The following is a 211-nucleotide window of genomic DNA, read 5'->3' on the forward strand; positions in this document are numbered from 1 at the left end:
CTGCTGTTGGTGCTGCTGTTGCTGCTGCTGTTGATGCTGTTGTTGCTGCTGCTGGCGCCGCAGGTGCTGCTGTTGTTTCTGCTTTTGTTGGTGTTGTTTCTGTCCTTGTTGCTGCTGCTTCTTTTGCTGCTGCTGCTGTTGTTGCTGCTGCTGCTGCTGCTGCTGCATGTGTCTTTGTATATATTTATTTGTTTTGCTGCAGCAACAAGAA

This window comes from Eimeria mitis, genomic scaffold, assembly GCF_000499745.2.
Source record: "Eimeria mitis Houghton genomic scaffold, Emh_scaff3645, whole genome shotgun sequence".
Classification (NCBI taxonomy): Eukaryota; Apicomplexa; class Conoidasida; order Eucoccidiorida; family Eimeriidae; genus Eimeria; species Eimeria mitis.